Genomic DNA, 12,792 nt, shown 5'->3' with positions numbered 1-12,792 from the left:
CAATTTACAGAGAACAGGAAACCTCAGGGCAGCAGATCACAGCCTACTGATGGGATTTTCCCCACCCTGAACCACCGTGTGAGGTTCAGTGTACAGATATTTTCTACTTAGATAAAAAATATCTGTACTTTTGCCACCTCTGGTATTGAAACAGAGACAGAACAGATTTTTTTTCAGATAAACAATGAACAGCTCTGTGTTGAAACACCTGCAGCTGAAGTGTTTTCTTTCTATCAGAAACAGGATGCTGGACGACTGCAGAGCTGTTAGCTTCAGTTAACCACTGTTAAAAACATGATTGAGAAAATGTTCTCGTACCCATTTCATACCAAACTATACTCATAATGCACAAAAAGGTCACACATTTGCAGGTCCATTAAATTCTTCACTCATATTTTCTGTAAATATCCCCAAACTGTAAAGCTACACAGAAACACTCTTAGAAGAAAATCCGACAACTAAGCAGAAATTTTGAAAACATCCTCCTCGACATAATATTACCTCTCTGTTGTCTGATTGGCTGCTGCTGCTGATTTGATATCTTGATGGTGTCGTACATGACATGAGTGATGATTTCATCTTCTAAAACATCTTTATGATATTCTGAAATTTTCAAAAATGAAAAAAAAATCTAAATTAAATATTTAAACAGAGATTAAACTTAAATTGTTACTGTGGTCATAATAAATGTGAACTTTATTCTACTAAACAAACTCAGACGTGAAAAATGAGGAAGTCTGAGTCTCACCTTCAGGTTTCCTGTGAACACATCGTCTCACCAACAGAACCAGTAACACCAGTAGAACCACAACACAGACTAATCCAACACATGATAACGCAGAGAGAACAGGAGGAGAGGTGGATGTAGGTGGAGGTGTGGATGTAGGTGGAGGTGTGGTGGTGTGTTCGTCTAAAACAAAGCAAACACAGTCATTAAGTTGTCGTCACATTGTGAATGTTGAAAGCTGCAGAAACACAGACAGGTGAGTGTGTCACCTGTGACAGTGATCCAGCTGGATGGAGACTCTCCATGACCGCTGATGTCACACTTGTAGAGGCCTTCATCAGACCTGGAAACATGCTGGATGGTCATGTGACCTGTAGGCTGCTTCCTGATGAGGGAGCCATCTTTATAGAAAGCAGCTGGGAGGTTGGAGGGAGTGGTCTTTGTTTTACAGAGCAGAGTGACGTCATCTCCCTCCATCACAGGGAGGACAGGACTCTGCAGGATCACTGATCCACCTCAACACAGAGACAAACTACAGCATTTCATCCATTTACACACAGCTTCATCAACACTAACTCCACACACTCAGCTTACCAGGGACTGTCAGGTTAACCATGTTACTGATGGGACCCTCTCTGGACTCACACCAGTAAACTCCACTGTCTACTAAGACGATGTGGTTGAAGGTACAGGAAGAACCAGCTGATTCTCCAAACCCATCTCCACACTGAGTCCTGGTGTGTGTGCTTGTGTTTCTCCTCAGAGTCCATCCAGCAGAGCTGTCGTCCTCCTCACAGCTCAGAGACACAAAGTCTCCTTTAAAGATCTGAGAGCTGCTGGGACTCACAGTCAGACGAGCTGTGAGGGTTAAAATGAAAAACTGATGATCTGTTAGACTTTTGTCAAAAACAACAGAATGACGTAAAAGGTGTTTTGTTAAATAAATATGTTAAATAAATAATTTCATTCATATGTGAAACTGATGATCTGTTAGACTTTACATTGTGAAACATGAACCCAATCAGGTCATATCAGTGAGCATTTCTCAGGTTTAAACTGTGACAGAAGAAAGTTACTGACCTTGGTTTGTTGTGCAGCTCAGCAGTGAGATCAGAACTAAAGAGAAATGACACTCAGGTTGATTTGAGGTGAACATAAAGAACAACTCCACACAAACAGCTGACAAACACACAAACTCATCTCTCTGATTAATCTGCTAATTTTCAGTTTGATGCCAGCAACATATTTCAATAAAGTTTGGACAACAAGCGACTGAAAAAGTAAATCCCACAAGGTCATGTGTCAACTGTGCAGCTGTGTTGATATGAGTGAATGATTTGATCTTTTCACTGCCTGCTGTGTTTCCTCAACTCCTGAGCAAAGATAAAGAGTCAGTTCAGACCTGCAGTTGGTCCTCGTGGTGTTTGAACTTGAATTCAGCCTGATTTGTTTTTCATGTCTTCTCCTCCATCATCAGTTATCAGGAGAGCAGACAGTCAAAGTACAAGAATTCAAACAAACACAGAGATTCTACTTACAGAGCAGACACAGCACAGATGTTTCCTTCATCGTCCTTCTCACTCATTTGAGCTTTTTTTCATTTCACTGACACCAAGTAAAGCCCGCCCTCTTCCTCTGAGCACCAGCTTTCTATTGGTTGAAATACAGGCATGGTGGAGGACTGACTATTCTTCATGGAAGGACACAATTTATCCAATTATCCAAAACAAATTTAACTATTAACAAACAGCCTTTTTTTCCAATTTTTTTTATCATTTTTGTTTTTGTTCTTTTTAAAAAATCTTAAGCCAAAAACTTGTTCCTGAAAGCTTTAAATTGAAAGCTAAGATACAAATCAAACCAGGGAGTGCAGTAATGTGTTACACGTTACATGAAGGCTGCTGTGTGACTGCTCATCATAGTATCATTCGTATGCTGAGACATCAGTGCCAAAGAAACAATGTTCCTGCCTGATCTTAAAATCTAGTTTTCAGTGACTAAACCTAAATAAGTGGGTTCAGATCAGATCTTTGCCCACAAGGAAAAATGGAAAGATTACACGATGCATGTGATTGATGAACTGCAGTGGCTCTGTTCTTTCACTGCAATCACGTGTAAAAGAACAGAGTCACCCCCTGCTGGTCATTAGAAAGAATGCAGGTTTAACATTAACAGGTTTAGCTTCTCCTTCCAAACCTGTGTTAAACACACAGGCCTATGTGTAATTCAGGTTAACAAAATGCAGAAATAGTAAAGCATAAGTACTGAACATATAAGTCTACTATAATAAATAGCAACAGAAGAGAAAAAAGAAAAAAGGCCTCAAAGAGTTCAGGGTGGTATCAACGATACTGATTCGATACTCTGTACAAAAATGTATTTTATTCATTGTATCTTTTATTTTGTCTCAAATTATAGCATCATAATGATTACAGGACATCAGATTACTTGTTCTTATCACTTAATAATGCAGTCCTCTCCTCCTCTTTAGAGGAAAAATATGTCCACTCCATTTATGCTCAACCATTGTTGTGAGTGTGCACGCCAATGGGCTGCGACACATTTATACAGCCGTATTTCACACATGATTATGAAAGGTGTACGAGGAAGTAGTTCCCTCCAGGGGCGGATCTAGAGAAATTGTCTTAGGGTGGCATGAGGGTGGCAAAGAAATCAAATGGGGTGGCAAAATAAAAGCCTTTTTTTTCAAACACATATGCAGGTGGTTACATGTGGTTATAATGATTCAAATGCAGTAATTATACATGTTTTTCATATAAATATAGTCTATAACGTAATTATTGTCTGTAGCCCACATAATTACACACTTTAGTTACATAAAACATGTGAGTTTTGATTCTATGTACTCTATAGCCTGTATAATAAATATGTAGCCCAATAAGTATAAAATCCAGAAAGCTACACAACATGGGGTGTATCATTTACAAACACGAGTCTAACTTAAGTTTCACTGTTTTTTGTTAGAAAACAGTCACATTGTTACAGCTTAAATTACACAAAATGTCAGAAATCTGCACTGTCATGAACAAAAATTTAAACCAAAATTTTCATGATTTGTTGGATTAACCCTCTGAGGTCTGAAATACAACTGACCATTTCTGACTCCTTTTGAGTTTACGTTTGTATTTCACCCTCAAATTGTTTCATTTTATTTTTTCCCTTGCCTCGTTTGGTTTCATTCTTTTCAGCTCAACTGAATTTAGTTGTTTTTTTTTCACTGACATACTGCATTAGTGTTACTGATCTGAAATCACACAAAGAATTTAAAATCCTAGTAGTATTTTTTACTGTAAAAAAAAAACACAGACATGTTGAGTAAATTTTTATAACTTGAACTGCAAATATAAATTGTACATTTTGTAAACATATACAACTATTTATCTAAAAATGCAGCCAATACACCTGCCATTTTTTTTTCATTTTCTACAACCACTTAAAAATATTACTAAAACTAAAATGAGAGAACAATCAGGTGTCACAATAAGATGCCCCACAAGTGATGTGTGCCAGTAAAAAAAGTTTGTCCACCAAAAGACAGAACAGCACAGGGATAAGATTAGATTAGATTAGATTAGATTAGATAGAACTTTATTAATCCCTCGGGTGGGTTCCTCTGGGAAATTCAATTTCCAAAAAAGCACAGCACCGACAGAAGTTACAGAGTTACAGAATATTATATATATATATATATATATATATATATATATATACACACACACACACATATATATAAATACAGAGACAATATAAATAAAATATACGAAGGGGATAAATAGAATAAATAGGAATAAAAATAAAAATACAAGTGAATTGCACATTTCAAGTATTGAGTATTAAACCTGCAGGCCTGACAACAGGAGGTGTATCATAAAACTTTCTACTCAGTGTTTACATTGCAAATGTGCCTTAGTGACATTCATTAGTGCCCTCAGTGACACACAAAACAAAATAACGACTACACAACACACTAAGTATACACTCCACACTAAACGTCACAAATCTCCCACATCTAAAAACTCTCTCCCTCCCTCGCTCTGTCTCGCTGCCGTTACCGTCGCTCCAAAAACTTTCCCTCTTCCTAAACAACCAAATCCCACGTGTTGACTTTTTAAAAAAAAATGGTCGACATGGCGCATTTTTCCACCAATAGGAAAGAGGTGGCTTTTTTTTTCTTTCTTTACTGTTTTCGCGCTGTCCTTAGAAAAAACACTATGCAATATATTCAGTTTTAGCATTTATATTCACTGTTGACTGTAACTACGCTCAAAGTGTTAATGCTATCTTATTTCAATAAACAACACTGTCATATGGAAAACTGGGGTGGCACTTGCCACCCCATGCCACCCTTCTAGATCCGCCCCTGCCAGGTAAAAAACAAACAAAAAAAAAAATAAAGTGTCTGAGGGGGAAGGTAGAGCTTTCCGAAATGTTTCCACAGAAGAGGTGACTGTGAAGATGAACAAACACTGTATTTCACAGAGTCTCTGACAGACAGCACAGAGACGCACTGACACAGTCTGAACAGGTTTGATGATAATCAGAGAAATTTATCATCAAACCAATGTCTGTCTCCTGGGGCCCGTTCTTCGTACGTCGCTTACTACATCCAAGATCAAATCATCGCGCTAACTTTGAGCTCGCTAATCCGGTTCCCCGAACACACCTGCTGTTGACGATTAGTACAGCTGGATGAAGTAATGTGAGATCACTGGGTGTCGTAAAAGGGGCTACGCATCGAGAGTAGAAACATTGATCGGCAACCCTCTGATTGGTCGGCGCAAATGTCGAAGGAGCGCGCTCGGTATTTTTCGGCAGCAGAGCAAGAACTCCTGAGTGAGGGATTTCAGGAGTTTCAGAGTTTAATTAAAACGCAAGGGAAAAGGCTGCAAAAGCAAGGAGAGAGGGCTGGCAGAAAGTTGCTGACAAATTAAACTCGTAAGTAATTTAATAATAACAATAATAATGGAGTGGATTGATATAGCGCTTTTCAAGGCACCCAAAGCGCATGACAATGCCACTATTCATTCACTCTCACATTCACACACTGGTGGAGGCAGCTACAGTTGTAGCCACAGCTGCCCTGGGGCAGACTGACAGAAGCGAGGCTGCCATATTGCGCCGTAGATTTATCATATCACACTATATTATATTATATTACATTATATCCTCTTTCACATTAGAGCCACGACAGGACCCACTAGAACATGGGAACAAGTAAAAGTGGAATATAAGAATATTCTGCAGAATGGTAATATTTATCACTTATATTGCTTTTCGTCTCTTGGAAAGAGACCCTGAAATAATCTGTTTGTTTGTTTATAACAGCAACCAAGAAAAGGGCAGAGCAAAAAAAGACAGGTGGTGGTCCTGCACCCCCTCGTCAACAAGTTGGTTAAGTGAATAATACCCTCACGGGAAAATCGATATCTCTCTATGAGCACACTGTCGCGCTGAGCTAAAGGATCCTGTCTATCCCGCAATATACGCCGCGATCTAATCCTGTTTACATAAAGTAAGCCTGCTCCCGAGCAGGTTTACGCTTACGGATCTGTTGCTATGACAGCAAGTCCCGGATGAGCTTCGGAGAACCGAACGATCCAAGATCACGCGAGATCGTCAACAATCAAATCCAGCTACCTTACTTAGCGAGGTACAAAGAACGGACCCCTGGATGATCAGATCATCTGTCTGTACCTGAATGTTCACTGACAGTCTGAGAGTCTGAACAGCAGCAGGAGAAAAACTCTGAGACATTTCAAAGAAATCACAGGTAAGCTGACATTTCAAACAGGTTACAGTCCAACAGCAGGCTGGAATTAATCCTGACTCTGCTGTTGTTTATTTTTATTGTAGATCAAAAAACAACCAACAGCAATAGTAACAAACACAGCAGAAACTGAAAGACCAGCGATCAGTCCAACAGATCCATCCTCCTTCCCTCCATCCTCTGTGTCTCCTCCTGTCTGACCTGCAGCTGAGAAACAGGTGTGAGGTGTCAGCTGTCAGGCAGGTGATGAGTGAAGAACAGAACAGAATCCATTTCCTCTTCAAACTGCTGTCAGACATTATCTACTGCACTCTGATCACATCACTCAGACCAGCTGCTTTCTACAAAGTCTCATCAACAACATCTTTAGAAGCAAACATCAACAACCAGGAAGCAGCTTCACCTCTGATCACACACACACTCAGCTCTACTCACTCACCTGGAGGAACGACAACCAGGTCGGTGCTGTTGATTAGAGTCATAGGTCCTCCCACTTCCTGGACGACACGACACTCGTATGTTCCAGTGTCATTAATCGTCACATTCTTCACAATCAAAGAAACGTCTCCATCCTTCATCTGTCTGTCCTGCAGATCCACCCGGTTCTCAAATGATGGATGCTGGTCGTCTGGAACAAACAGATCATCCCGATACAAAAGAACATATTCATCTCCCAGGTCAGCTCTGCTCCACTTTACCACTATGTTGTTGTTGTTTGGAGCTCGACATGTCAGAGTGACGTACTGTCCAGTTTCAGCTGTGATGATTTTCTGGCCTGAAAGAGGAAAACAGCACAGAGCAGAGAGGTTAAAGGTCAAAGTACAACTGTTGACTTCTACAGCAGTCAATCAGAAACAATATTATCTGTCAATGTTTATAAAAGTATAAAAGTACAGTATATTGCAAAACTTACTGATCAAAACTATATAAAAATGATTTCTTTTACTGGTCCGTTGAACAAAAAAAAAAAAAAGCTCCAGAAAGCAAAACACAAAAAATAGAGGAAGTGCTGATTGGACTGTACCAAGTGTGCCACACGATGGGAAATTCATAAATGATTGGAGCATTTTTTTTTCAAGTACCTGCTAATTTTAAATTAAACATTTCAAACAGATCAACAAATACAAGCAAACACACAAAGTGTTTGTGGGTAGTTTGGATTAAAGTGTGTGTGTGTGTGTGTGTGTGTGTGTGTGTGTGTGTGTGTGTGTGTGTGTGTGTGTGTGTGTGTGTGTGTGTGTGTGTGAGAGAGAGAAAGAGAAAGAGAAAGAGAGGGAGAGAGCAAATGAAAACAATAATTTCTGTATTCATAGGTCCTTAATCATTAAATGTTTTTCCCCTGAAAACACTGCATTGACTAAATATTCTGTACATGCACATCAGAAAGCAGCCATGATGGCTCCTGTAACTCCTGCTTATATGTTGCAGATTGTAGCTGTTAAAATCAGCAAAGAGCAGAAAAGCATCAGAAGCAGCAGCAGGTCAGCTGATCACAGCCTGAACACAAAGAAAACAAATCTGCAATACTGATTATTATGGGACTCATTTCTAAGACACTTTTCCTATCTCAGATGGAAAGTTTCTAGCTGTTAAGCATCGAGCAGAGTGACGCAGTTGGAGTAGACATTTCCGTGTTCTCGAGTTCTGCTAAGCTGACACTTAGATCGCTTTATACATATGTATATATATATATATATATAAAAAACCATTTTTGGTGTTTTCAGCGGATAATAAAATCTGACAACCTGACTCCTTTAGTTTTAATTTAAGGTTTAAATAAAGCCAAAAGTTGCAGATCTCAACTGCTCGATCCACCATTTTGTGTCGTACAGACACATAGATAGATAGAACAGCAGGCAGCCAGAAAAAAAAGTGTGAAGCACCAAAAAGAGGTGATTTCAAAGAGTATAAATGAAATAATGTCTTTAAAAGTGAATTTAACATGCATAATATACAAGAAAGAGACTTTATCAGACTGAGTGAGTCCACCCAGTCTCTTCACATACGAACAAACTGAACTCATATGATAATGACTCTACTGCAAACTGTTTATCACACAAGAAAATATTGTATAACAGTAAATTATAAAACCTCACCTGCAGAGACAAACAAAACAAAAACAAACAGCAAAGTCGAGAACACCAATGCAGTCACAGCAAACATTTCCGTGTTATCGCTGTTCTGATTTAGTTTGTTCTAAATGTCTGAGTCTGTTGGTATTTTCACTGGCAGAACCTGGGTTAAAATCTAACTATATTAGTTTAAATTTTAGTTTAAAATGTAAAAAAAAGAACGTTTTCTTTCAACCAGCCAGACACACCCGACTTCTAAAACAGAAGCCGCGTCAGAGTGACATAATGACGGGGCGCACCGTAGGACATTTGGAAATAAGCGACATAGTTGAAAGAAAGTTTTAGTGTTCAGATCTTGAACAATCTCCACAGAACTAATCAGAACCTCTCATGTGTCAGTCGTCATGTATGAACAGTTTGTGTTCCAGTCTTTGAAGCAGATGTTTGTTTCTGACAGTAAGTTTCAGGCTCACAGCTTCAGTCTCCTGCCCCAACCAGCTTTGTAGCTGTGTAATGACATCACACTGACACACACATTACACTTCTTTGCCTCTGTCACAGCTGGATTACACCAACAGACATTAGGTCCACACAGACCCCACCCAGCCTTGTGTCTCCTTCACACACAGACAAACTGAATCAATATGAAAATAAGTCTTTGAGGAATATTGTTAACTATTTAATCAGAGTGACACTCATCTCAGCTGCACAGACAAACATGACAAACATCAAAGTGGAGCAGAGTGACGTAGTTGCAGCAGACATTTCCATTTTCTACATTTCTGCTGATCTGACTCTTAGTTTCATCTAAAAGTCTGACTCTTTTTTTAAACAGTTTTTCTGTTAAAACATTTTTTATGCGTGATGTTAACTGAACTGTAACCATGACAACTGAAACTTTTTACCTAAAAGACTGAAAATGATTTTAGAAAAACACAGCAAACACTTACTGTTGTTGTATGGAGACCTGTTAAATCCTCAAACTCTCTTCTGATCATCAGGATGGAAAAAAAATCCATACAAAGATAAAAAAGTGTGAGGTTGGTATAATCCATCTGCTCTTTCTGTAGGTCAAGAAAAACCTGATAAAGTCCCAGGAAGTTGATTCTGTTCATCTGGACGTAAAGTTTTCATTTGGAGAAAAATATCATCACTCATCCAAGTGACTTCTTCAGGCCACTGACGACTGAAGTCAACTTTTTTGGATTTCCTTACCTGGATGACTGAGCATGTATCAGGACACTATGATGAACCTATCCTTTATGTTTATTTAACATGAGCAGTTAAAAAAAGTAAACAATAAAAAAATAATAGAATGTAACAAGTTAATCTGTGGGAGAACTCGCTGATGCCACAACGCTGATCTAACTGACTCATTTCACTTTGACATCCTGTTTTAACAGACACATCCTAGTACTCAGAACAGAACCTAACCACCTACATTTAACCACATATGTAATCTTACTGCAGTTACAGGAAACGAACTTCAACTGGTTTCAAAGAAAAAGGGTGGATCGGTAGAGACAAACTTCCAATCTGTCAGTGATTTATCTTTAAGTTGTGTTGGAGCCACAGAGAGCAAATCTTTGTTCTTCATGAAGAACCAGTGAGACTGTTTGGACTGTCCTATGAAACATCAGTGCAGGAGTCTCTCAGTAGATCTGTTTACAGTGAAGACAAAGAAACACCCACAGAGAAGACATGGAAAAAGCAAGCGTCAGCAAATTGTCTGCAATGCATGCAGCTCCTGCAACACTTCCTGTAAATCACATGACTCATATGAATCATATCACATACTCACCTAAAAGGCTGAAAGCTCATTTTAAAGACTTGATGTTGAGGATTTCTGAAACCCTTGAACACTCCGCTGATCATCAGGACTGAACAACAGAGACACTTTAGATCTGTGTGACATTAGTGCCGATAGCACTTATTCCTGATTGCTCTGGCTGTAGGCTCAGATATTTGACAAGAAAATCCCATGTATGCTAGTTGTTGTTTTAGAAAGACACAGGTAGATGTGTAGAGACGACCTCACACTCCACTCTGTCTGTGTGTGAATGTAGATTTGATCCCAAAGCTGTTTATTAAACCACTCTTAAAGCTCTGCTGGTCAGGGCTCTTGGCTGAAGAAGAAGAATTATAAATAAATAATGTAAGAAAACGCACACAAAATATTTACTGACTGCAGCTGCTGAATAAAAGGAAAGTGAGATGTATTTCATGAACTGTGATACTAAGAAACTACTTTTGGATTTTAAAAGTGGTTACATTGCTCTTATTTGTAGAGCAGCTGCCATGCTGTAATACCCAGTTTCACTGTTAGATGGCAGCAGACTTTTAATGTCATTCATGGCCAATTTCAAGCTTCACTGAGAGGTTTAACAGGAGCTCTGAGTTCCTTCTGCAGTCCCTCATGGTGACTTTTCATGATCTCTTTTGACACTTCCATTGTGGCATATCTCTTTGCTAAATATTTCTTTCCATCTCGTGAATTTCGTGTCACAGAGCGTCATTCTGCTGCCTAACAGCCTCTCTCTCTGCTTTGGCGACAGCAAAAGATTCTTCCAGAGCTTTGCTGTGTTTGTATTTCTCCTTCAGTCCCCAGATTTCATGTTGTATAGCTGAGTTCTGCTTCCTTATTTCCTCTGTGTCATGTTTGATTTTTTTTATGTTTTCTGCAAGATGTTTCTAGTTTTGTCAGTGAATGATTCTTGTCTTTGCAAAGAAAATACTTTGTCAACTTGTGTTGGAGAGAGTGGTGCAGTGCAGTGAAAATGCAGTTTAAATGACTGCCATGAAACAGTTGGAGCATGAAGGATGGCAGAGCTGGTGATGTTTGGGATCAAACTCATTTAAGAGAAGAAAAGATACGGGGTACATTTTTGTCATATTTTGGGAAATCTTTAGATGTCACTAATATGGAACATTTTAACATGTTTACATTGAATCTACTCATTATTATTGTTGTTGTTATATATTATTATTATTATTATTGTTATTGCTATTTTTAATGTACATTTTTTTTAACACAAAAATATATAAAAAGTGTTACTATAAAAGTGTTACTTATAAAAGTGTTAAAAAGTTACTCCCTAAAGCTCATTTCCCTTTTCATTTAAACTGCGTGGTCAGTGCATAGTTTTATATCTCACCTGTTTAGATTTTGTTCAGGCGTAAAGTGAGGGTCATGACTGCTGTGACACTGTGGCGACCCACTCGAGATATTTGTCCTTTAAACTTGTTTGTTAAAATATAAAACTTTGTTATTCTGTCTGCACTCATTAGCAGGTATTGACCTGGTCTTTCTTGATTTTTTTCTTTTTAAATCTCAATTAGACTTTTTACCTGGATGTGCCATAAGATCATTATTCCAGATGTTAACTTTGATGAAAAGTCTCCCCTCCTTTGTGCACAGTGCTGATGGTGGCATATTTTAAGTGCACTATGCATTCACACGAACCAGTTTGTCAAATAATTTAGACACTTCAAATATGCTTGAATATATTGTGTGGTCTGTAATGAACCCAAATAAGTTAAATATGCATGTATGTTTTTCATTACTTACTTTCTGATACTTTAAATACAAATGAAACAGCAAAGTGAGCCTTTTTTTTTTACTTTTTTTAAAAGTTTTTTTTTTACTTTTTTTTTTTTACTTTTATCTTTTAGTGCTGCATCTGGATGAGAACAGAATACGTGCTGGTTGGGCAGAAAGGCTTATTAAAGTGAACTCAAACACAGCACACAACAAAAATAGCACATTAACATAACACAGAGGCTAGAGTAGCCTGGCAGTGAATTACTTAGTTATTTATTTAGAATATATTAGAAAATACAGCAAAAGTTCTAATACAATATACTTAATATAGTGATTACATAGATACTCATACAAAATCACTGTAGGCAGCGCTGTGCACAATAACTCTCCTCAGGACCTTCAGTCTCTCATGAACTGTAAATGTTTAAACACTCTGAGTGGCATTATTTATTATTATTTATGATTCTGTGAGAGCGTGTGGCTGACCCAACAACTACAGTACATTGATAACAGATTTTAGTTATGATAGCAAATGTAATTGTATTTTACCAAAACAATGAATTTTCTGTGGTTTGGTTCATTTGCGTGTGAGAAAGCGTTACAGACATTTCAAATGATTAAAAACGAAAATAAGAAATAGTAAACATGAAACATATTTAAAAAA

The 12,792-nt window shown here is 38.2% G+C and overlaps 1 protein-coding gene across 1 annotated transcript in view; it reads right to left on the bottom strand.

Annotated features, from left to right (window-relative positions):
• Window positions 1-878: 878 nt before the first annotated feature.
• LOC308411947 (B-cell receptor CD22-like) overlaps window positions 879-12,792 on the bottom strand; it is an 89,794-nt gene continuing 77,880 nt past the window's right edge. Inside the window, exon 2 of the transcript XR_013974501.1 lies at window positions 879-910. The gene's annotated coding sequence lies outside the window, so the exon portion shown is untranslated. The remainder of the gene's footprint in view (window positions 911-12,792) is intronic.

The sequence above is a fragment of the Rhamphochromis sp. 'chilingali' genome, assembly GCF_963969265.1.
Source record: "Rhamphochromis sp. 'chilingali' genome assembly, chromosome: 1".
Lineage (NCBI taxonomy): Eukaryota > Metazoa > Chordata > Actinopteri > Cichliformes > Cichlidae > Rhamphochromis > Rhamphochromis sp. 'chilingali'.
This window is presented reverse-complemented; position numbering and strand designations above follow the sequence as displayed.